Source organism: Oncorhynchus mykiss, chromosome 9, assembly GCF_057628025.1.
Source record: "Oncorhynchus mykiss isolate SJ-2025 chromosome 9, ASM5762802v1, whole genome shotgun sequence".
In the NCBI taxonomy this organism is placed as follows: domain Eukaryota; kingdom Metazoa; phylum Chordata; class Actinopteri; order Salmoniformes; family Salmonidae; genus Oncorhynchus; species Oncorhynchus mykiss.
Genome location: NC_143030.1, coordinates 62,518,949 through 62,544,420, shown reverse-complemented (window position 1 = coordinate 62,544,420; position 25,472 = coordinate 62,518,949). Strand labels below are relative to the sequence as shown.

The following is a 25,472-nucleotide window of genomic DNA, read 5'->3' as shown; positions in this document are numbered from 1 at the left end:
CCGACCATGTACTATGCGGGGACTTTGTTGCGTAGTGGTAGCCTACATTATGCTGCTCATCTGAGCTCTGCTCTACCTCTGTATCTTTCACAGCTTATCTGCTGCACATACAGTCTCATAGAAAAAACCTTGCTTTACAGGATGGCCAAACGGCGATGGTTTATTTTCTACTATTCGCTTCTGAAATGACAGAGTTCCGCTATGAAACGGCGGGGCCAAGCCTCACACAGTCTGAGCAGCTTGTCCAGAAGGCAGCCATCCATATTTATAAGCATGTCATTCTGTTTGCTTTCATAAGATTCAATTTTGGACGTACAGTAGGAAGACCAACATTCTAACATGTGAATAGCCTGCCAATGTCTCCCTTCCAACCCCCACCTCGACACCGCCACCAGACTGAATACTGAAGTCAGGAAAATAACATTATTAAAATAAAATATTTTCCCTCCAAGGTGTTCTTTCATGTTAAAAGGGATATGGGGGGGGGGGGGGGGGGTAAGAGAGCAAAACAGAAAGAGAGCAAAACGTACAGAGGTGAAAAGGAGGGGTGAGAAGAGGAGGATGGTACTGTAGAAGGCAAAAGTGTCTCTGAATGTGACACTGAATGTGAGACAAGGGTCTCTCACAGTGGCATTCTAACTAGGTTATTAGAGGATGAATTACTGGGTTAACAGTGGGTGTCAAAGCAGGGCCCGGCTGTGTGTTTAAAACCCCACAACCACCAACTCAACCTCTCAACAGACACACATCTCAAAATAATATACACACACAGGAGCAGAGAGACACTGACTGTTCAAATCTGGCTATACATGAGAAGCGCCAGACAAGTTCTCATACTCTGAGCATATTAAATCTGGGCTAAGCTGTGCCATTCTGCAAACAGGATCATAGACCACACAACTAGGCCTGCACACAAAGAATACACACTACAACTACACACAATGACAGGAGCAGGGTTACACATGCTCTGACTGTCTACAACACACTACTAACACACACACACAAGACACACACACACACACACACACACACTACTAACACACACGTAAACACAACTTACACACACAACTAACACACACACACAAACACACACACTACTAACACATACTACTAACACACACACGTGGTATAAGAGCAGAGGCAGTGCTGGAGGGATTTGAGCTGCCAGGGCCCCTGTGGGGGAAGCTATGGCTTCCTGTTTGCAAGCCTTTCTTTAGTGAAAATGCTTAAAACGGGCCAAACGAGAGCAGTGCTTATCCAGCAAAATTGCTGCTAGATGGAGCAGAAAGTGCACAAATGTTCTATGACACCCCAGTAATGAGGTTTTATATTGACCCAGCGACTGTGAGTGGAAAGGGCCGCTGCTCCTCTCCTCTTCCCCCCCCTAGCTGCTCTAGCCTTTCTTCCCTTTCCCTCCATTTATCCTGGGTGCTTTCAGTCAGTCACTATCTGGTGGAGCTGCCTGGCTGGCTGGCCTCAGCCATGCAGGTAGAAGAGCACAACACACATCACTCAAACCTCTACATCAACTATTCATAAAGCTCCATTATATTGTTGGTCTGAATAAAGGGCTTAAGGAAATAAAAACTGTTGTTGTCATTGTTGTTGTTGTCGTCGTGGGGTGCTGTCAGTATACTGTACGTAAATCATAGGTATATTGTGACTTTTTGAGGTTGTTTGAAAGGTTGACATACCATCAAGCTCAGTTGTTTACGGTAACGCTTGTTATATTCAGACTGGCTAGAGAATACAACGCTGAACAGTCTAAGCAATAGTTCTAATAAAGTGCTTAAACAGCCATTTCCTATTGCACATGACGTTTATAGCTTTTGTGTAGTTTGTATCCACATATAGAAGTTTTCAAATTGATTTAAACAAGGCTATACGAACTGAACAGAGTAGTACCATTATTGTTGGCAAACACAGGTGTGAGCATTGTGCTGTGACTGCTTTGATAACAGTGCATGTTTCCTCTTTGATCAGATTATCCCTGAAGACATCTCTCTCCCAGAATGCCAAGTGCCTGAGGCTGTGGGCCGTGAGGCTCCGTGAGGCTTCATGATGCATAGCTCCATATCCCTATGCTGCTACTCTTAAAGGTCAGGCTTCTCGGGCTGGAGGTGTGTGTGTGTGTGTGTGTGTGTGTGTGTGTGTGTGTGTGTGTGTGTGTGTGTGTGTGTGTGTGTGTGTGTGTGTGTGTGTGTGTGTGTGCGTGCGGGGTGTTGGGGGATAGATAGACACTGATCTCACTGTGATCTTTGAACAGTTATTGCATTCATAGGTTTGGTGTTCTGTCTAGCACCTCACAACGCCCCTCTCCCCTCTCTGAACACTGACATTCAGACCTGAAAAACAAAACAGAATTTTGACCCATCCATCATGTATTCATTAGATGCGTCCCTGGTTCTCTGGACCCTGACACAGATATATAGTGCTGGATGCTGCCTGCTGGAGCTGTGCCTGTCATGGTAACCAAGGCGCTCTCCCTCCCCTCTCTTCTCCTCTGCTCCGCTCTGCCACCCAGGCTGGGTTGGGTTCTCTCATTAGCAATATTTTTGTATGTCCGTCAGGGAAGCATGCGCCAAGCTATTTTAAGTAAATGCATCAACCACCAGTGAGATTTTGCAAAGTCTGCAGTCTTCCGATAAATGAAAAATGTATGCTTGGATGGGAATCATTTCTGTATTACACCAATGGTTATTATTATCTTACAGGGCTACACATATCATTTCTAGAGAGGGTCATTATTTTTTCGTAATTACCCTTCTGAACATGTTAACATCTTAAGTGAGGATTTTGTCAAACTTATTATACTCTAAAAATATCTTCACTTTTCTCACATTTTATCCAAGATGCCAAGAATCGGTCACTGCTTTCAGACAAACATAACATACAGTAAGCCTCAAAGGTTACCCATAATGCATTAAGGCTGTTTTCTTTTTGACAGACAGAATGTGACCTTTAAATGATTTTTGTTATGAGCGAAACAGAACAGGAACATGTATGGGATGCAGCGGGACAGGAGGGATTTACGCACACCAGATTGATCCTTCCATGTCATTTTCATCTTGATCAGAGATGCTCCCGGCAACACACTTCTGCCCCATCGCCTTCTCCTGTTTGTTACACACAACCATGTCTTTCTAATGGAAACATTGTGAAGATAAAGATTCTCCCATCCACATGTACACCATAAGTTGTGTCACCGTGAACAGGTCTCTCTTGTAAAATACATGTAATCTCATTGAGAACAACCTGTATAAAACCTGTTCAACTGAAGAAATAAGTCCCACTACAACACAGTGGTGGAGACATAGCTTCTGGTGTCTTACTAGCCTCCATCAATAGGAGGAAATGAGAGGAACATTCCTTTCAGACTAGCGTGTTGGTCCATCACACAATAAAAACAAACACATTAATCATCTGAACAACATTGATAGATCATTAATTATTTTTCCTTACTGTTGTTGTCACACATTGTTGAATCCATTCACGGGTAGCCAGAGCAGTTTGACAGAACTTTATAAGACACTTTCAGTTACGTACACTGCCATATCTTGATGAGCGGGAATTTGACATTGAGTCTCTGCAATAAAGATGTTTTCTTCAGGAAAATTCAGCAAACATTCAAAAGAGTTGGACTCTTTTCTCCAGTTTCTATGCTCACGGTTGGGATCGTTCGAGCTGCAAATGCCAAAGGCTCTACAAGAGAACAATGATAACAAATCTAGCAGATCTACCAAATGAAAAATGGCACTTCTCCCTTACAAGCAGATACATCAGTGTTTATTAAATCAATGGCAGACGGAGGAATCTGAAGGTAAAATAATGAAGCACTTATAAATGATCTCTGCTTCACTGGGCCTTACCTGATCGGGGGCTGCTAGGGGACCACCAATGCGAGTTATATTAGGAGAGGTCTATTAATCCTCGCCTCTCATAGCTGACTATTAAATGGGAGAGTCCTCTGTGACTTGCTAGGCACATCCTTTTTAATTTTCCTATGATAAAAAAAGAAGTCAAGCCACACGGCTCTCATTGATTGGGTGTGAAAGTTTCTGTTTCCCTGTACTGTATATCTCTCCTTGTGCAGCCTGAGGTTTTCCTGCTGGTGCTGTGGGAGCTACGCTAGGTCTAGGCAGCCCTGCTACCACATACACACACGCGCACACTCACATCCATGGCAACAAGGGAGCTATGGCAAGGCCGCTCTGCTCTGTTCTCTCAACAGCAATGTGCTTTTAATTGAGTGACATCTAATCAGGCGGTGGAGTAACAAAACAGGTCAACAAGGGACAAGCAGCGCCAGCTGCACCAAACGCTATAACAGAACAGCTAGGCAGATAAGTCAAGATACCGAGGTGGCGAATCAGTCTGGTGGTTTTAATGAACCAAAATCACGGGTTCGGAGACATTTCTGTGTGAGATCCTGGGGTGAATGTGTGATTGGATGGGAGGGGAGCTTCAGAAGAGAATACACAGGCTTTGGGAGGAGGAACACCTTTGATGTGGCTGAGGGGTCTCACCAGCTCCATCTTAACACATATTAAACAGGCACTTCGCAAAGGAGGAATATTTCATTACAGAACATAGTGGGCCATGTTTAGAGTTTAGGCTTTTTTTAATCGAATGTCAAATCTGTGGACTGGGGGAAAGCATCAAGTTTCCAAACATAAATCACAGTGAACAGTCAGGACTGTGATTGTAGAGGTAGTGACATGCAGTACACAGATAAAGGAGTGAAGGCAGACGTAAGACTAAAATCTCCATCGTGTTCTTGGTTGGGATCATTTGAATTCATGTCCTTTCTGAGTATGCTAACCATAATCCCCTGCTCTCTCTCTCTCTTCATCCACCTGATACGGCAAACACGGTTCCCTTCATTCCTCACATCTCACTCAGTCTCTGTCTCTTTCTCTCTCTCTCGTCTCTCTCTCTCTCTACTCTCTCTCTCTCTCTCTCTCTCTCTCTCTCCTCTCTCACCAAACACATTTAGGAGATGTACTATGTGTTCCCTCTGCGTGTGAGAAACAACAGGCTCGACCTTTTTGCATAGTGTCATTCAGCGCAGCTGAAATAAATTAGATTTTAAATGCCGCTCCTCGCCAGCTTGACGCGCAGATACAACGGGCAGATTGGATCTCATAGAGGACATTGTTTTTGATATACCCCCCACAAGTCACAAATAATTGCCAATGAACTTTTGGCCTTTCGTCCAGCAGAGCACGATGAGACTCTCTGATGAGTGTGCTTCCTCTTAAGGCCTCGAACCAGAGGGAGGTTTGCCCTGGGAACAGTAGCCTACTGCGCTAGCTTCCTACTTAGGGGAAGAAAAGAAAAGGGGTCTCTTGTTAAAGTCACCCTAACAAATGTCCCTGTGAAAACTGCTGTATAAATACAACTGAAGAGAAGAGATTTAGCTGTGTTTGTATTTGTTGTAATGTATGCGAAATGCCGAGTGGGCTGGGCTCTAATTGGAAGCACCTCACAGCATGTGAATGTTACACGACTCCATTTTGTTGCTCCCAGCCTATAGACAGAGACTAAAACAGGAAGCTCCCGCGCTCAGGTCTGTTCAACGCTGGTCTGACCAATCTGATTCTACGCTTCAAGATTGCTTCGATCACGTGGATTGGGATATGTTTCGCATTGCGTCAAACAACAACATTGACGAATACGCTGATTCGGTGAGCGAGTTTATTAGCAAGTGCATCGGCGATGTCGTACCCACAGCAACTATTAAAACATTCCCAAACCAGAAACCGTGGATTGATGGCAGCATTCGAGCAAAACTGAAAGCGCGAACCACAACGTGTTAACCCTCGCAAGGCTGCAGGCCCAGACAGCATCCCCAGCCGCGTCCTCAGAGCATGCGCAGACCAGCTGGCTGGTGTGTTTACGGACATATTCAATCAATCCTTATCCCATTCTGCTGTTCTCACATGCTTCAAGAGGGCCACCATTGTTCCTGTTTCCAAGAAAGCTAAGGTAACTGAGCTAAACAAAGTGCTTTGAGAGACTAGTCAAGGACCAGATCACCTCCACCCTACCTGACACCCTAGACCCACTCCAATTTGCTTACCGCTCCAATAGGTCCACAGACTACACAATCGCAACCACACTGCACACTGCCCTAACCTATCTGGGCAAGAGGAATACCTATGTGAGAATGCTGTTCATCGACTCAGCATTTAACACCATAGTACCCTCTAAACTCGTCATCAAGCTCAAGACCCTGGGTCTCGACCCCGCCCTGTGCAACTGGGTACTGGACTTCCTGTCGGGCCACCCCCAGGTGATGAAGGTAGGTAACAACATCTCCACCCCGCTGATCCTCAACACTGGGGCCCCACAAGGGTGCATTCTGAGCCCTCTCCTGTACTCCCTGTTCACCCACGACTGCGTGGCCATGCACACCTCTAACTCAATCATCAAGTTTGCAGACGACACTACAGCGGTAGGCTTGATTACCAACAACGACGAGACGGCCTACAGGGAGGAGGTGAGGGCCCTCGGAGTGTGGTGTCAGGAAAATATCCTCACACTCAAAGTCAACAAAACAAAGGAGATGATCATGGACTTCAGGAAACAGCAGAGGGAGAACCCCCCTATCCACATCGATGGGACAGTAGTGGAGAGGATAGTAAGTTTTAAGTTCCTCGGCGTACACATCACGGACAAACTGAAATGTTCCACCCACACAGACAGCATCGTGAAGAAGGCGCAGCAGCACCTCTTCAACCAGAGGAGGCTGAATAAATTTGGCTTGTCACCAAAAGCACCGCCTGGTACGGCAACTGCTCTGCCCACAACTGTAAGGCTCTCCAGAGGGTAGTGAGGTCTGCACAACGCATCACCGGGGGCAAACTACCTGCCCTCCAGGACACCTACACAACCCGATGTCACAGGAAGGCCATAAAGATCATCAAGGACAACAACCACCCGAGCCATTACCTGTTCATCCCGCTATCATCCAGAAGGCAAGGTCAGTACAGGTGCATCAAAGCAGGGACAGAGAGACTCAAAAACAGCTTATATCTCAAGGCCATCAGACTGTTAAACAGCCACCACTAACATTGAGTGGCTGCTGCCAACATACTGACTCAACACCTGCCACTTTAATAATGGAAAAATTGATGTAAAAATCACTGTATCACTAGCCACTTTAAACAATGCCACTTAATATAATGTTTACATGCCCTACATTACTCATCTCGTATGTATATACTGTATATATCATATACTGCATATACTGCATCTTGCCATCTTTATGTAATACATGAATCACTAGCCACTTTAAACAATGGCACTTTTATATGTTTACATACCCTACATTACTCATCTCATATGTATATACTGTACTTGATACCATCTACTGCATCTTGCCTATGCCGTTCTGTACCATCACTCATTCATATATCTTTAATGTACATATTCTTCATCCCTTTACACTTGTGTGTATAAGGTAGTTGTTGTGAAATTGTTAGGTTAGATTACTCGTTGGTTATTACTGCATTGTCGGAACTAGAAGCACAAGTATTTTGCTACACTCACATTAACATCTGCTAACCATGTGTATGTGACAAATAAAATTTGATTTGATAGTCTGCAGCTCTAGTACTGTAGGTAGCATTGCTTATAATGCCCCAATTTCCTTTTCGGTGGGGCTAACTGTGGTGCTAGAGACAAATTTAATTTCAATATTGGTGCCAGCAATAGCACCCCCCCTCTCTCTCCTCCAGCTGAAGGGTTGGAGGTTGACAGGCAGGGGAAGACAGCTAATCAAAAAATCTGCCAAACAATCGCGGGTCAGAGCCAAAGATGTTCTCTATCGCTCACAATTTCCTTTATGCAGAACAGGCACCGACGTGACAGACTGACTGTGTGTGTATGTGTGTGCATGCACTCGTGTGTGTGTGTGAGAGACAGTCTGTGTGTGTGTTTGTCTGATTCTCTGTGTGTGTGAGTGTGCGAATCTGTGTGTGCGTTTGTACAAAACTGTGTGTATGTTTGTGTGCATGCCTGTGTGTATTTGTGGCAGGGCCACAGATAGGACCCAGTCACCCTTGCGACCCTCGGCCACACTCCACTTGTCTGAGGATAAGAGCAGTAGCATTAGAGAGGTCCGACCGCATCACCCTGAACCAGCCAATACGAGGAGGGGCAGATAGGACACTTGTTAACAAATGCAGCGTGATCCCACACCGTGTGTGTGTGTGTGTGTGTGTGTGTGTGTGTGTGTGTGTGTGTGTGTGTGTGTGTGTGTGTGTGTGTGTGTGTGTGTGTGTGTGTGTGTGTGAGTATGTGTCTCTGTGACTATGATAATGCCTGTGCCCACTGCTTTACACAAGGGTGGAGACTCATTGCTTGTTATTAGGGGGACTGGGAAGGAGAAGATAAAAAAGGAATGCCTGTGTTCCATGCGGCCTGCTGTGCTAGACAGAGTCAGCAGCCAGTCCCTATCCTCCTCATAGTGTTTCTGTCCACGTCCTTCTCTGTTAGCTATTACTGCGTGCAGACGAGGGGTGATGTTTACTCTGCTGAGACAAGCAAGTCTACTGCTCTGGGTGGCAACCTTGTGACTCCCCTCTTCTCTCCTGCCGCCAGCTCGCCTCATGTCTAACCCTGGCCCTCACACAGGCAGCCAGGAGGCAGGGAAATGTCTTTCATATTAACCCGGTTGGTGCGTGTCCTTCAAGAATCATTCAGTCAGAATTTGTAAAAGGTGATACCTAACATATGGAAAACAACGGATCCACTCAGTTACTTAATAGAATAATATTGAATTATCTTTGTCTCCCGCTCGCTCCTTCTTTCTCTTACACAAATACACATATGGACACACAGGGAGGAGGGAAAGGGGAATGGGAATCCTTGGTAATAAGAAAAAAACTAGCATTGTCAATGAAAACGTGACTAATTAGATATTCTATCAAATTAAAATGAAAAATAAAACAATAAGACACACATGATAAGAAGCAAAGACATGAGCAAAGAAATGGCTATGTATTTGTAGAAATGTTACGGGTTAAGGACAGAGGAGGTCATTGAGAAGAGAAGTAGGGAATAATGAAAAGGACACAGATATAAATGAATAGAAAAATGCAGTCATTTCTAAATGCCTAAATTGAGAACATATCATGATAATCAGAAGGGAAAAAGGTATGAAGAAGATGAAAGAACAAGACATCTGGAAATTATATGATGATGAGAAAATGGCCAAATTTTGAAATTAAGAAAATGCATCAAATAAAAATGAAATGATTACCAAGATTATGCAGGAGTTCAGGGTTCAGAGGTCAAGTTCAATATAAACAGGAAGGAGGAAAACCAATATGGCGGATGGATGTCTGCCTGCATGGAAGGATGTCTCTGGAAGAAATAAAGCAAGGTGAGGTAAGTACACTTCACTGTTAAGTGGTGTTGAAGCCCTACACCTACTTGACAATATGTAGCACTCAAATATTAATGGGACACAATACAGTAATAAGCACTGGAACACAGCAGCATAGTACTTCACAGCACTGTAGTAGTAACCCATTGCTGCAATCAAATGACAAAATCACCCTAGCGGCCTCATGGGTGGAATGTTATTAATATTTTTCATAATTTAATAATTAATAAACATTATAAAAATTTAAAAAATGAAAATCTGGTGTTTCTATGTCAAATGGTTTTGCTATATTTCAGTCTTCTGTGATGTACAGGACCAGTCAAAAGTTTGGACACACCTACTCATTCAAGTTTTTTAAAACTATTTTCTACATTGTAGAATAATAGTGAAGACATCAAAACTATGAAATAACACATACGGAATCATGTAGTCACCAAAAAAGTGTTTATCAAATCAAAATATATTTAAAATGTAAGATTCTTCAAAGCAGCCACCCTTTGCCTTGATGACAGCTTTGCACACTCTTGACATTCTCTCAACCAGCTTCATGAGGTAGTCACCTGCAATGCGTTTCAATTAACAGGTGTGCTTTGTTAAAAGTTAATTTGTGGAATTTCTTTCCTTAATGCGTTTGAGCCAATCAATTGTGTTGTGACAAGGTAGGAGTGGTATACAGAAGATAGCCCTATTTGGACAAAGTCCATATTATGACAAGAACAGCTCCAATAAGCAAAGAGAAACCTAAGTCCATCATTACTTTAAGACATGAAGGTCAGTCAATGTAGAAAATTTCAAGAACTTTGAAAGTTTTTTCAAGTGCAGTTGCAAAAGCCATCAAGCGCTAAGATGAAACAAGCTCTCCCGGGGACCATCACAGGAAAGGAAGATCCAGAGTTACCTCTGCTGCAGAGGATAAGTTACCAGCCTCAGAAATCGGCAATTAACTGCATCTCAGATTTCTGCCTAAATAAATGCTTCACAGAGTTCAAGTAACAGACACATCTCAACATCAACTGTTCAGAGGAGACAGTGTGAATCAGGGCTTCATGGTCGAATTGATGCAAAGAAACCACTACTAAAGGACACCATTAAGAAGAAGAGACTTGCTTGGTTCAAGAAACATGGGCAATGGACATTAGAATGGTAGAAATCTGAGTCCAAATTTGAGATGTTTGGTTCCAACCACCGTGTCTTTGTGAGACGCAGAGTAGGTGAACGGATAATCTTTGCATGTGTGGTTCCCACCGTGAAGCACGGAGGAGGAGGTGTGATGTTGTGGGGGTGCTTTGCTGGTGACACTGTCTGTGATTGATTTAGAATTCAAGGCACACTTAACCAGCATAGCTACCACAGCATTCTGCAGCGATACGCCATCCCATCTGGTTTGCGCTTAGTGGGACTATAATTTGTTTTCAATAGGACAATGACCCAAACCTCACCTCCAGGCTGTGTAAGGGTTATTTGACCAAGAAGGAGAGTGATGGAGTGCTGCATCAGATGACCTGGCCTCCACAATCACCCGACCTCAACCATGTTGAGATGGTTTGGGATGAGTTGGACCGCAGAGTGAAGGAAAAGCAGACAACAAGTGCTCAACATATGTGGAAACTCCTTCAAGACTGTTGGAAAAGCAATCCAGGTGACTACCTCATGAAGCTGGTTGAGAGAATGCCAAGAGTGTGCAAAGCTGTCATCAAGGCAGAGGGTGGCTACTTTGAAGAATCTCAAATCTAAAATATATTTTGATTTATTTGACCCTTTTTTGGTTACTACATGATTCCATATGTTGTATTTCATAGTTTTGATGTCTTCACTATTATTCTACAATGTAGAAAATAGTAAAAATAAAGAAAAACCCTTGAATGAGTAGGTGTGTCCAAACTTTTGACTGGTACTGTATATAAAGCGTAATATGTGACTTGTTTCAGGAAACAAGGCGTATGTCTTGCATCACTACTTCATAGGAGAGACATTTGAAGATAAACTTTTTTTATCAAAAAGATTTTTGGGCAGAAATGCCTTCTGGAACATGTGAGCTTTCATGTGCCTTAATAACAAACATGTATGCCATTTGAAAATACAAATACATGTGTTAAATTACGAGCCTAGTTGGTTTTGTCACAGAAAAACCCAGGAACCTTCCCTCTAGCCATGATTGACTGAGATAATGGATGGCTGGACATGCCGAGAGATGAGTTTGGATTGGTCTGCCATGTACCACGCTTCTGTCTATAACATGAGCCGGTCAGTATGTGTAAGTAATCCTTTCTAACACTGATTTTTTGAAAGATATCACGTAGTAGAACTGCAAAAATGTTGCTCTCCTCTTTCTGGAGGACCAAGTTTTGAAACATTGGAATGCCCATTGGAATTAGAGTATGATAGCTAAGGAGACAGAGAAAAATTGTGCATTTTATTGTAAATATGCAGAGGGAGTCGCAAAGAGAACACACAGAAGGCTGTTGTAAGGGCATCCGTGACAGAGAGTGAGAAGATTCCATTCATGTATACGGGTAAGATTGTCTAGCTAGCTAAATTTACAGATATTATACACATTTTGTCAGAAAGTCGTTTTCATTTCCAGTTAAAGCGTACTGTTAGCTATCTAGCTAACGTTAGCTGGTTGGCTCGCTAGCTAACATTACAAGTATGATCTGTGTAGTAATATTATTCTTATCTCATATTATTTGCATTGCTAGTTATAGTCTAATGTTAGCTAGCTAACATTGAACCTGGTTGGTTAGCTACCTGCAGATTCATGCAGAAGAGTAACGTTATGGATTGGGATTATGGTTCATTGTTTACCTAGCTAGCTATCTGCATGACTAAACAAAATACTCCACTATGCAAGTAACCATTTCACTACACCTTCAAATTGGCTCGCCATTAAATTGTAAATAAAAATTTTGTTGTGAGTTTATATTTTCCTGTAATAATGAAGATATATGAGCTAAAGTGAAGGTGTTGTCAGCTATATGATATGGTCATTATTTGAAATGGCTAGCCAGCTAACTTAACATTAGCTAGCTAGCTAACAAGCTAGAAACTAATCAAAACATTGTTTAGAAATTATTTTTTGCTAGATTGATACTAAATGAATTTATTAACAGGTGGGTATATTTGTGTTAAAATACACTACTTATGCCATTTTTGACCATCATGCAGCCTGTAGTTTTGTGTTTATACTTGTTCATAATGACAACGACAATAGAATGTATCTGATGTCATTGCGACAACTGTCGATAGATGTAGTATAAACCGGCCTTAAAATGTTTGGTTGTTTAGTACATGGACTCACGTGAATCCTTAACGAGATGGGTTAGGTGTTCACCTAATACCTTTTTTGCACTATTGGTTAGAGCCTGTAAGTAAGCATTTCACTGTAAGGTCTACTACACCTGTTGTATTCAGCGCACGTGACAAATAAACTTAGATTTGATTTGAAGACCGAATTGAACATGTCGGTCACATATTGGGATGCAAACAAAAAATGTAATACATTTCTACTCTAAATCTGACATGGAACAGGTGTCTTTTTTAAAAGCCCATAACCTCGTATGTGTACTTTTGTTTCAAATAAGACTTGTTTAAGACTACCAAGAAACACCCTGTGTGACCCTGATTTAGCTCACTGCAGTAAAAGGCTCAAGATAAAGAAATACAAATCTGTTCCACTAAGTGACAGTGGTGGGCTACTTTGGTGGTCACTAAATCTCAGACATTTAGCTCACCCCCCATAAAAATCAGACAGGATCTTTTAATCATCCCATAACAGAGGCTAGACCACACAATATGCGTTCGGTCATCTTCAACACCTCTCAGGAAATTGGGAAGACTTAGCAGGACACCAGAGTGCTAAACTGTAGATTGTTAAAACAGCTACATTCACTCTCTAGTCTCTCTCTCACACATGCAGTACATTGTGTACACACCTTAACTCAGGCACATAAGTGTGCACTGTACACATTAATGTAGGCTAGTTTGTGAAACAACAAAGTAAATATACAAAAACTGAAACAAATTATCAGGCACCAAGACAAAAGAACAAGGCATGTTGACTTCACTATCCACTGTATATCCAGTCTGTGTATCTATACTTTTAACAAACATTACATCTAAGCCCCCTGTGTCCTTGATTAGTTATTTTGCCTCAGATACACACATATGCAGAATGCTCCCTCTCCATAATCCATGTTAAGTCACAGCACTGCCTCCAACACTCAACCTTAACACACTCTAACTTCACAACAGCCATAATGTTTGAAAACTTAACGCCACAACACTGAACCACTTTCACACTAACCTTACTGCTAATAACTTCATAAAAAACAACACGAAACAGCCTTAACGCTGTAATTTCACAACACCAACCTCACTAACAACCCTCCCGCCTGCCTCAGTTCATTGTGGAGCTGGGAAGGAAGCAGCACGAGGTAGTGCAGAGCAGAAGGGAGATCTCACGGGTATTAGCAGCTAATTGCCATCAACGAAACAAGCTGCACTTTCTGGAAGGAAAAACAATCTATATTAATTCCTCCTATTCTCCCCCGTAGAATACACGCCACAACTTCTTGGGCACACAAGATAAATGCTTATACCGTAATTACGACTAATTGTACAAATAATTGCAACGTTTTCGTGCCACCTACACCCCGACTCAAAGAAAAGCAATCTATGGCTCTTGGCTGTGGAATAGAGTGGGCCCTGGCTGGTAGGATATGAAGGATTCAATTCTTTTCACATCTCTCTCTCTCTCTGTTCTTTGTAGGAAACATGACTGGGCAGAGAATTAATCTGCTTCATGGAAATAAATCTAAAAATCCCAAAATTGACAAAGGGAGGGAGGAGGGAAGGGAGGGAGGAGGAAAGGGAGGGAGGAGGGAAGGGAGGGAGGAGGGAAGGGAGGGAGGGAGGGAGGAGGGAAGGGAGGGAGGAGGGAAGGGAGGGAGGGAGGAGGGAAGGGAGGGAGGAGGGAAGGGACGGTAAGGGAAGGGAGGGAGGGAGGAGGGAAGGGAAGGGAGGGAAGGGAGGGAGGGAGGAGGGAAGGCTGACAAGGAGTCATGGATGTTCCCAAAGGAGACATGCTCTTGAAATGGGGCTCATCTCTACAACCAAAACATTTGAAGGCCCCGGGAGCTTAACGCTCCAGGATGGCATCTTTGAGATAATATCCAAGTCCCCCTTTTTAAAGGAGAAAACACAAACAACAAACACAACATCACCTGTATGGCCAGATAGCCTTCTGCTGCAGGTTTTACAGCCTAATCCCTTTCATTTTGGGTCAGGATGATATTAGTGCTTTCTCACCGCTCCCGTGGTCAAAGCATACTTCAAAGATGTGATTCTCTCACCGACGGAGGGGAGAGGGAGAGGGCAGGAGGGAGACCAAGGAAATCCTCAGTCTATTACAGACAAGCCAATCATCAAAGAGAAATTACTGTACACTTCACTGGGATATGCTAATTCCAAATGAGATGAAAGTCATCAAAAGATAAGCACTGAGATATTTTGCATCTACAAATTGAAAATGTCTTGCTTTCAAATATAGTTGTTTTTTTCCGCTAACTTAGGTCCAATCTGGGGTTGCATTGGTGTTGGGGCAATTTGTAATGAATTGGCAAACAGTATGGGAATGTCACATCATATTAATGGTATAGCATTATATTATTGCCTAGCCCTAGACTTAACAGAGAGTACACATCAAGTAACTAGACAGTCTTTTTAAACTCCAATCTGATTAGCATGGATATCACTTGTCATTCATCATGGTTTCATTTGTTTCCGGCATAGATTATTTTGTGAGGAAGCCAGAACAGAGTTAGTTTAAACAATAGAGACACACGGAGACAATGACCCTATCCTCAGGGAGCCCCAGACTAAGGACATAGTCAATACTTCTGTGCTACATTCACGTCAAAACGGCTGGGTCAGCTCCAGCACGCATTCCTCTCACCCTGGTTACCCTCTGAATGCTCCTTTACAATCTTTTTTTCTAAAGAGGAGAGCAATCACTACCAGCCAGTACAGCCCTGAGGTGTGAACTGTGTTTATGACTTTTGCCCGTATGCTTGACATTTGATATGGAAGACCATGGGGCTTATGCTCCAGTCAAGAGGGATGAACAGTAGACAACGTCAATATTTCCCCCAACATGCAGAGTAGGCATACACACTCATAACAGAACAAGTGTATCAGCAAATGAAAGTAGAGGGCCAGGGGGGTTGGATGGAACAAATAGCTTGCTACAACAAATGATCTGACACCACAAATACATGACACACAAACAAGCTGCAAAGATATGCCAAGGGGTTAGATTTATTTAGTAAATACAAGAATAGAGTTTGACCATAAAATAAATGCATGGATGTTTGAGAATGAGGGGAGACGCAAGGCAGTCATCGTTGCCATTGAAAGTAGTAGGTAGGCTAGTGTTCATAAGCATCAAAGCACCTTCATCATCACAGCCTCATCGAGGGCTACAGACGTAATAGTTTTGTGTCCGTCACTCCTCCTCCAGGGACAGTTTATGTACCGGTACACCATTGGAGGTGAAGTCAGAGGATTCAAGGTTCTTCAGTAGAAAAAGGTCTCACCTACACACCATTTGATGTCTCCCCCCACCCCATCTTCTCCCCCCACCCGATGTCTCCCCCCTTTCCCTCAGAATATGATGGGGCTTATCATGAATGCGCAGCGTGGAGATATTGTCAAGACCGCTTTCAAGTAATCCTGATTAAAAGCTTGACTTGTATTCTCTCAAGAGCAATCTCTCTCCCTGCCCTCTACCATGGCCCACAAGGGTGCCATTCTAGTGCTGTTGGACTCCATCCATTCACCATGCACCCCATCTGGGTGTAATATCACATATCAGGTGCTGGGCTGGCCCCTGTTAAATCATCCATTTTGTTGTCCTGACTGTATAGATAACTGGCTCAGCCCAGGCAGCTGTGTGTGTACACACCAACACCACATTTATTACTATAGACAACTCAGAAAAGGTGGGGAAGTGTTTTAGGTCATGAATTTTGAAAAACTACTATCTAAAAGCACTATGAGAAATATGAAAGTATATTTACATCTAGATGACAAAAAAGTACTTGGGTAATGACTTGAGTAAGACCGTAAACTATGTGCCAGTAGGTGGAGCCTGACACAGCTGTGTGCCTGTATGTAGGGAACTATATTGCGGACTGGGAGGATTATTTGTCCATTTTTATTTGTCCTTTATTACACAAGCACTTCCTTGCATTATTCATCACTATTCATCCTTATTCATGGTCAAACAGAATCCAACACCATGTTTTAATCACACACAGATTGACAAAGCTGAAAGGACGCGCCGGCAGAGAGACTCCTCTCCCCACGTCTTTTTTCAGTGTCACCAATGTTAAAACATCAACAGATTAAAAAACTTTCTGTGCAAATGTTGTTCCTAATTTCAATGGAAAAGAGGGAAGCTTACATACTTTGTGTAAATGGATAAAGAAATGTACCTTTAATAAATGGAAAGTATGCGTAACATAACAGAAAAGTGGCAGATTGCTGTTTGTGACTGTGTTCCCTCTCTTTTCTGTCCCTCTCTACTCTGTTCCCTCTCTTTTCTGTCCCTCTCTACTATGTGTTCCCTCTCTTTTCTATCCCTCTCTACTCTGTGTTCCCTCTCTTTTCTGTCCCTCTCTACTCTGTTCCCTCTCTTTTCTGTCCCTCTCTACTCTGTGTTCCCTCTCTTTTCTATCCCTCTCTTTTCTATCCCTCTCTACTCTGTGTTCCCTCTCTACTCTGTTCCCTCTCTTTTCTGTTCCTCTCTACTCTGTGTTCCCTCTCTTTTCTATCCCTCTCTACTCTGTGTTCCCTCTCTTTTCTGTCCCTGTCTACTCTGTTCCCTCTCTTTTCTGTCCCTCTCTACTCTGTTCCCTCTCTTTTCTGTCCCTCTCTACTATGTGTTCCCTCTCTTTTCTATCCCTCTACTCTGTGTTCCCTCTCTTTTCTATCCCTCTCTACTCTGTGTTCCCTCTCTTTTCTGTCCCTCGCCACTCTGTGTTCCCTCTCTTTTCTATCCCTCTCTACTCTGTGTTCCCTCTCTTTTCTGTCCCTGTCTACTCTGTTCCCTCTCTTTTCTGTCCCTCTCCACTCTGTTCCCTCTCTTTACTGTCCCTCTCTACTCTGTTCCCTCTCTTTTCTGTCCCTGTCTACTCTGTTCCCTCTCTTTTCTGTCCCTCTCTACTCTGTTCCCTCTCTTTTCTGTCCCTCTCTACTCTCTGGTCCCTCTCTTTTCTGTCCCTCTCTACTCTGTTCCCTCTCTTTTCTGTCCCTCTCTACTTTGTTCCCTCTCTTTTCTGTCCATCTCTACTCTGTTCCCTCTCTTTTCTGTCCCTGTCTACTCTGTTCCCTCTCTTTTCTGTCCCTCTCTACTCTGTTCCCTCTCTTTTCTGTCCATCTCTACTCTGTTCCCTCTCTTTTCTGTCCCTGTCTACTCTGTTCCCTCTCTTTTCTGTCCCTGTCTACTCTGTTCCCTCTCTTTTCTGTCCCTGTCTACTCTGTTCCCTCTCTTTTCTGTCCCTGTCTACTCTGTTCCCTCTCTTTTCTGTCCCGGTCTACTCTGTGTTCACCTCTCTTTTCTAGGGCATTGTAACCAGGAGAGGATGGGGATGGAGAAGGCAGAGAGCAGAGAAGAAAGAGAGGTACCCATTCCCCTCACAGAGACAGACCCCAGACAGTGGTGATGGTGTTCCTGCTATCTTCCCGTACTGAAGCTGTCACTCGTAGCGTCAGGGCTGGGAGGCAGGCAGGCAATTTTAGCGCTGTGCAGAGGAATCGATACCCCATCACAGCACGTTCGCGGGCAGCACACCGCCCTGAAGAGGCTGCAGCGCAATTTACAGCATATTGTTTTTGGCCCCTGACGCAAACAGGCCACCACCGCCTAGAGCAATGGAAGGAGCATGGAGGAGCAGGACTAAGTCAAGGCCTGTCATTGTCATATCTGCCTTATCACTGGACAACATGGAGGGGACAAGGAGGAACATTCATATGAAACACCTCAGACCTCGTCCTCAGACTAGGGGAGCACTTACAAAGGCTGCATGATGCATCAATTTGTCTGAAGCTAAATTGTTGAGGCTAACTTGTTTTACTTTCTTATTTGCTGACTATTGTACATGAGCCAATGTAAAGGTAGGAATCAGAGAGAGGAGAGAGCAAAACATCCGCCCAGGTGTTCAAGATGCACACTACAGGAGGTGTACAACAACACATGCAACAGATGATTCATTTGGTGGATAAAAAGCAGCAGCTATGAGTACGTGTATGCTGCTGTTCACTCACCGGTATGCCAACAAGTGCCTTGCATACACCTGCAATCATTACCATCACACAGCGGGACAGACACTCTGGAACAGACACACTGTGCACAGTAGGCACTATGGATTAGGGTAGAGCAGCAACTCCAACAGGATTCACACTAAACAAACACCAAGTAGCCTACACTACAAATAGTCTGGTACACATACCTTCAAATAGATACGGACTCTGTCGAAACGGCAACGCTGATCCAGTAAATAACAGTGATGTGAACAGGCATGTGTGAGATGAAGAACGCGATCTGGTTTAATCGATAGCAACAGCCTCTTATGGTGACACGCTTCAACAATCATTACTGCTATGCAGATCCTCTCTTGCTTGAGACACATTGTGTTGTTGATATTCTATAGGCCTGCCTACAGAACTCTAGGGAGATCTAGGCTACAGTAAACAACGCCTCTCGTGTTCATACAGTGAACACTGTGTGTACCTTGCCTGTTTTTCTGTTTCTGTGTTTGACATTGGTCTGAAAGCAAGCCCACAGGGTTTTCAAGTACCTTTTCAATCTAGGTATATGATGGGGGTTTATGTGGGGAAGGTCCAGCCAGTGTGCTTGTTGTGTTCAATCACTAATCTTATCCAGGAGGCACGGTGGGAAACAGGGCTATTATAGGTAAAAATGAAAGAAAAATCATTGCTGTTTGATTGATGGACCTATTCCCCTGGGCGATAAGCCACTATTTCACTTTCACCAACTGCAACTGACACAATCCTCTGTAGCTAGGCTGGTTACTATACTGTAGGTAAATCTCTTTATAATGATACTTTTATACACTAGAAAATCAACAGACGTAACACAGTCAAGGGCACTTAATGTCTGTCTGTCTGGGTGGGTGGTTGCAGACAGACTAACTACCTCTAATGTCACTGTTGTGGCTTCTCTTTAATAATGCAGCTGTTGTGACGAGACAAGATGACAGCATGCCTGTATTGGGATAGAGCTGAAGAGCTAGTCTTTAGACTAGATTGATAGTGATTGGCCAGGGAAGTCAAACAGAGCTGGAAGTGGCCTATTATTTGGCTGTGTTTTTAACAGCTGGAGCAGGAACGTCATTACGAGGAGAGCTATGGTGGTGACAGAGCAGGAGCTAATACACATGAGGAGAAAAGCAGACATTAGGGTGTCTGGGACACCTAACCCACCACAGCCATTAAACTGGAGTTAAGGGTAAACAGGGCTTTCTAAACAAGAAGTGCATTGTTTGGCTGCTAGGCTATGTCTTAAACTAGTTCAATTAGATTATTTATCTACACATAATCATATAACTCAGTGAATTTCCCCAGATAAGGTCCAGCAAATAAATTATTACACACGCAGTTAATGTGTACTGCACAAATAATTGCTTTGCTTCTCAGTTTTGTTTCATACAAGTCTCAAACCATTGAGCATTTAGGGACCAGCACAAAAACACTAATTTGATTTTGAGGCTCAAGATTTAAATCTACTTTACCACCCAGTATATTCAGTACGTCAGTGCTACAGTCAGTACATCACTCCTCAACCTCCTCCACTCTGCTCAGAACAAGACCTCCATCTCCCATCTCACCCAATAAGTCATGCAATAAGGATGTGTACCTTCTAGTGGGAAGGCAGAGGGCCATGGGGCTGCAACCAGACATTTTAATTTGGAGATAGATAGATATCTCTAATGCCTTGACACTGATTAGGAGGTGTCAGTCCTGAATTTGATTAGTAATCAATATATGATGTACATAGTGCTGGAATAGGGTGGAGGGGTAAAGACGGCCATGTGTGTTTGCGTCTCAAATGGCACCCTATTCCCTTAATAGTGCAGTACCTTTGACAAGGGTCCACAGGTGCACTATAAAGGAATAGGGTGCCATTTGGGATGCAGTCTCTCTCTCTATCACCATTCCAGAGAACATCCCTCATTGGGATGCAGTCTCTCTCTCTATCACCATTCCAGAGAACATCCCTCATTGGGATGCAGCCTCTCTCTCGATCACCATTCCAGAGAACATCCCTCATTGGGATGCAGCCTCTCTCTATCACCATTCCAGAGAACATCCCTCATTGGGATGCAGCCTCTCTCTATCACCATTCCAGAGAACATCCCTCATTGGGATGCAGCCTCTCTCTATCACCATTCCAGAGAACATCCCTCATTGGGATGCAGTCTCTCTCTCTATCACCATTCCAGAGAACATCCCTCATTGGGATGCAGCCTCTCTCTATCACCATTCCAGAGAACATCCCTCATTGGGATGCAGCCTCTCTCTATCACCATTCCAGAGAACATCCCTCATTGGGATGCAGTCTCTCTCTCTATCACCATTCCAGAGAACATCCCTCATTGGGATGCAGTCTCTCTCTCTATCACCATTCCAGAGAACATCCCTCATTGGGATGCAGTCTCTCTCTCTATCACCATTCCAGAGAACATCCCTCATTGGGATGCAGCCTCTCTCTATCACCATTCCAGAGAACATCCCTCATTGGGATGCAGCCTCTCTCTATCACCATTCCAGAGAACATCCCTCATTGGGATGCAGCCTCTCTCTCTATCACCATTCCAGAGAACATCCCTCATTGGGATGCAGCCTCTCTCTATCACCATTCCAGAGAACATCCCTCATTGGGATGCAGTCTCTCTCTCTATCACCATTCCAGAGAACATCCCTCATTGGGATGCAGCCTCTCTCTCTATCACCATTCCAGAGAACATCCCTCATTGGGATGCAGTCTCTCTCTCTATCACCATTCCAGAGAACATCCCTCATTGGGATGCAGCCTCTCTCTCTATGACCATTCCAGAGAACATCCCTCATTGGGATGCAGCCTCTCTCTATCACCATTCCAGAGAACATCCCTCATTGGGATGCAGTCTCTCTCTATCACCATTCCAGAGAACATCCCTCATTGGGATGCAGCCTCTCTCTCTATCACCATTCCAGAGAACATCCCTCATTGGGATGCAGTCTCTCTCTCTATCACCATTCCAGAGAACATCCCTCATTGGGATGCAGCCTCTCTCTATCACCATTCCAGAGAACATCCCTCATTGCGCATTACTAGCGCTTTCCACAAGGAAATCAGTGTGCATATGAGGCACATAAATGTGAATTTTCATCATTTTCACATGCAGGGAATATTAATCAGTAGCTACATCCCCTACCGACCAGAACTCATCCATATTCCTGTCTGGCTTACTGCTCGGAGAGCCAGTGGCGATAAAACAGGATCGATATGCAGAATTGGTGAAAACACAGCCAGAACAACAGCAGGACACAAAAGCAAAGAGCAGGAGGAGAGAAGTGGAGAGAGGGCAGATCAGAGAAGAGAATGAGAGAGCAGAAAGGGGAGAGAAGTGGAGAGAGGGCAGAGCAGAGAAGAGAAGGGGAGAGCAGAGAAGAGAATGAGAGAGCAGAGGGGAGAGAAGTGGAGGGCAGAGCAGAGAAGAGAATGAGAGAGCAGAAAGGGCAGAGAAGTGGAGAGAGGGCAGAGCAGAGAAGAGAATGAGAGAGCAGAGAAGAGAATGAGAGAGCAGAACGGGCAGAGAAGTAGAGAGAGGGCAGAGCAGAGAAGAGAAGGGCAGAGCAGAGAAGAGAATGAGAAAGCAGAAAGGGCAGAGCAGAGAAGAGAATGAGAGAGCAGAAAGGGCAGAGAAGTGGAGAGAGGGCAGAGCAGAGAAGAGAATGAGAAAGCAGAAAGGGCAGAGAAGAGAATGAGAGAGCAGAAAGCGCAGAGAAGTGGAGGGCAGAGCAGAGAAGAGAATGAGAGAGCAGAAAGGGCAGAGAAGTGGAGAGAGGGCAGATCAGAGAAGAGATTGAGAAAGCAGAAAGGGTAGAGAAGTGGAGGGCAGAGCAGAGAAGAGAATGGGAGAGCAGAGAGGGGGGAGAAGTGGAGAGAAGGCAGAGCAAAGAGAAGGAGAGAGCAGAGAGGGGAGAGAAGTGGAGAGAAGGCAGAGAAGAGAATGGGAGAGCAGAGAGGGGGGAGAAGTGGAGAGAAGGCAGAGCAAAGAGAAGGAGAGAGCAGAGAGGAGAGCGGGTAGAGCAGAGAAGGAGAGAGCAGAGAGGAGAGCGGGCAGAGCAGAGAAGGAGAGAGCAGAGAGGAGAGGGAAGTGGAGAGAAGGCAGAGCAGAGAAGAGAAGGAGAGAGCAGAGAGGAGAGAGAAGTGGAGAGAAGGCAGAGCAGAGAAGAGAAGGAGAGAGCAGAGAGGAGAGAGAAGTGGAGAGAAGGCAGAGCAGAGAAGAGAAGGAGAGAGCAGAGAGGGGAGAGAAGTGGAGAGAAGGCAGAGCAGAGAAGGAGAGAGCAGAGAGGAGAGCGGGCAGAGCAGAGAAGAGAAGGGGAGAGCAGAGAGGAGAGAGGAGAAAGGGAAAGATGACTGGTAAAGTCAGACTTTAAAATATTGCATATTGATGAGAGAGAAGGCAAAGTCCTGATCTTCTGTTGTAAATATCACAAAGGAAACATGCATGCACATCTGATGTAGTCACAGACGAAATAACCAATTATGTTGAGGGAAATGGATGTCACAGTCAATCTTCTCAGTGAATTTGTTGTAAATAATGTGACATCTGTAGGTCTACTCGTTGCTTTGGAGATGCAAATTCTCAAAGCATGGTGCAAAAGAAAAACCTATATATTTCTTTACATAAGATAATGATAATGCACACAGCTTTCATTACATTCATAAGTTGAATGAGCATAGGCTATGTGCATGAAACACATAGTTAACACCTAGTAAATATGGCTGGGGAATTTAAGGGTGGCAACAAAAAAAATCAATATATTTTTAAAGTGTAAAATGTATAATCCTGTATCGAAACAGTATTGTCAGATTGATGAGTCTACCTGTACACCAACATTTATTTTGTCAATGCATACAGAGGTACAGAACAGTAGGATTTGAGTTTTTACATTCCACATGGGGAAACCTAGACACAAATCAAACATTTTCCCTCTCTTCAGCACATCTGAAAAACTGCTGCAGAAAATGAGTGACAACTTTATTCGTCATGTGTTACGTGAACCAACTGAACCAGAAAGTATAAACTGAATCTTTAACTAAGACATTTTCCCAGCGTTCTTGGCTTCCGAGCATTTTCTCAGCAAAGTTTCACCAAAAAGAGAGTCATTTCTTTGACAGACAGGCTTTATGTTATAGAAGGGGACTTTACCCACATAAAGCAAAGAGAGTCATTTCTTTGACAGACAGGCTTTATGTTATAGAAGGGGACTTTTACCCACATAAAGAAAAGAGAGTTTCAAACAACACAACAGATAGCAGCTGTTTAAATGGCCAATTTCCCAGTCCACATTGTCATTGTCACCCCTTTAACGCCAAAAGCACATACCCACTCTAGCATCAAAGGCCATTGATTTTCTAATCAAGAGCAAATGATGATTAAGGCATATATGCTCCCTTATCTTTCCGTTTAAAATCCTAATTTCTGGATTCAGTTTGACTCTGGGTGTTTTCCCCCGATGTTGAAGGCAATCAGGGGAGGCAAAGACACCACGTGACTGAAGGTGTCATAAATGATTAAGTCACGCAGAAAATAACTGTGCCCCCCAGAAACCTGCCTGTTTTGGAGGTGAAGAAAGGCTAGCGTTGTGTAAAAGGAGGATAGGCCTAGGTCTGCTTTTCAATAGCTATCCTTCAATATTAAGAGATAATTTGTCCCCTAAAAGTAGATGTTAAAATGAGAGTAGTTTATGGAGGTTGGATGGGAGATACCAACCCCTGCCAGGGGCATCAATAACACCCATTACTCATCCCTGACTGACTGAGGCAGCTCTAAGGTCTAACACAGTACTATTAATTCCCCCTCTGGAGCTCTATGGACTCCCCCTCTGCTCCCATACATCCCTAGCTGGGGCTTCCTGGATCTGGGCAGCAATAAACAACATTTAAACCAATGCCTTTGAAGACTCGTAGAGTCTGAGTCCTTCCTTGAGCTTGATAAAGTTAAGAAGTAAGGCAACGCAACACTGCTGTTGACTACTAGCCCTCAGGATGCAGCTTGAACGTACATTCTATCTTACCAGACTTTAATTATCCCTGCTTTCTCCCCTGGCCTGTCTGACTCTGTATCTGTTTACCCTTTCTTTAATACACCTGCCTGTGGCTCCAGGATTAACCCCTGCCGTAGCCTATCTAAAGCCCAGTCTGGTGTGTCTGGTGTAGGTCTGGCCTGGGCTGAGGTCTGTCTGTCCTTCAGGAGGATGGATGCCTGATGAAGACATAAGGGTCAAAACATTGTTCTAAATAAAATCACCTGGGAGCGTGAGCAGCAGTGTGCAGCGTTTTCCTTTCTGTTGTCCATGCTTTCACCTACAACTCCAGCACCTGCAAAAAGTACCTGGTGGTGCATATGTTCTTCAGCTTTTGTCCTTCAGGAGTCTGGAGCTCAGCTTAACAGAACTCTCTCTCTTTCACCCCCCCCCCCCCCCCCTATTTATCCACACTGACTCTGCATCTCTCTCTTTCACCCCCCCTCTTTATCCACACTGACTCTGTATCTCTCTCTTTCACCCCCCCCCCTATTTATCCACACTGAATCTGTATCTCTCTCTTTCACCCCCCTCTTTATCCACACTGACTCTGTATCTCTCTCTTTCACCCCCCTCTTTATCCACACTGACTCTGTATCTCTCTCTTTCACCCCCCCCCCCCTATTTATCCACACTGACTCTGTATCTCTCTCTTTCACCCCCCCTCTTTATCCACACTGACTCTGTATCTCTCTCTTTC

The 25,472-nt window shown here is 44.0% G+C and overlaps 1 protein-coding gene and 1 long non-coding RNA gene across 11 annotated transcripts in view; one reads left to right on the top strand and one right to left on the bottom strand.

Moving 5' to 3' along the window:
- LOC110532462 (calmodulin-binding transcription activator 1) overlaps positions 1-25,472 on the bottom strand; it is a 617,258-nt gene that overhangs the window by 525,398 nt on the left and 66,388 nt on the right. The gene's annotated exons all lie outside the window — the stretch shown is intronic.
- Positions 11,383-20,094, top strand: LOC149981290 (uncharacterized). Of its 2 annotated transcripts, XR_016483528.1 has the most exons (3): positions 11,383-11,648; positions 11,825-11,907; positions 18,017-20,094. It is a non-coding gene; the product is annotated as an uncharacterized LOC149981290 (long non-coding RNA). The 2 variants fall into 2 exon arrangements; XR_016483527.1 differs by lacking the exon at positions 11,383-11,648 and having other exon boundaries at positions 11,656-11,907.